The sequence below is a fragment of the Galeopterus variegatus genome, unplaced genomic scaffold (assembly GCF_000696425.1).
Source record: "Galeopterus variegatus unplaced genomic scaffold, G_variegatus-3.0.2 Scaffold1098, whole genome shotgun sequence".
Classification (NCBI taxonomy): domain Eukaryota; kingdom Metazoa; phylum Chordata; class Mammalia; order Dermoptera; family Cynocephalidae; genus Galeopterus; species Galeopterus variegatus.
The window spans coordinates 402,994-403,544 of NW_007727209.1; positions in this window are offsets into that span (position 1 = coordinate 402,994).

Here is a 551-nt window from a genome sequence, read left to right on the forward strand (position 1 = left end):
CTTACTTTTCCCTTGCCTGGTTCCTTTTTCCTGGAGACCATTTCTCTTTTTAAATTTTAAAGTTTTATATTTCCTGGTAGTTGCCTCCATATTGATAAATAATTTGCTATATTGACCCTTTGTAATTTATCAATTATGCTTTATACATTGACTTCCTGTTAAGATAAATGAGAGTTTTGCTCATTTAATCCCTCTTCTAATCTCCTCATTCATCACTAGTTTACATCACTATTTTCAGTTCATAGCTTTTGTAATTTAAAACTCTATCACTAAATTTCTATTTATCTTATTATATGTTGTCACTTGAAACCAATTTTTGCTAATTTATGAAAAAAAAATTTTTTTTTTAAGAACAGACACCCATAGAATTAAAGAAGCTGAAGAGTAAGGTTTCAGAAAAGTCAGGAATGGGCCGGCCCGGTGGCGCACTGGATAAGTGCGCCGCTTGGGAAGCGCGGTGGCGCTCCCGCCCGAGGGTTCGGATCCCACATACAGACCGGTTCCCGCTCACTGGCTGAGCGAGGCGCGGGAGCAGCACCGAGGGTTGCGAT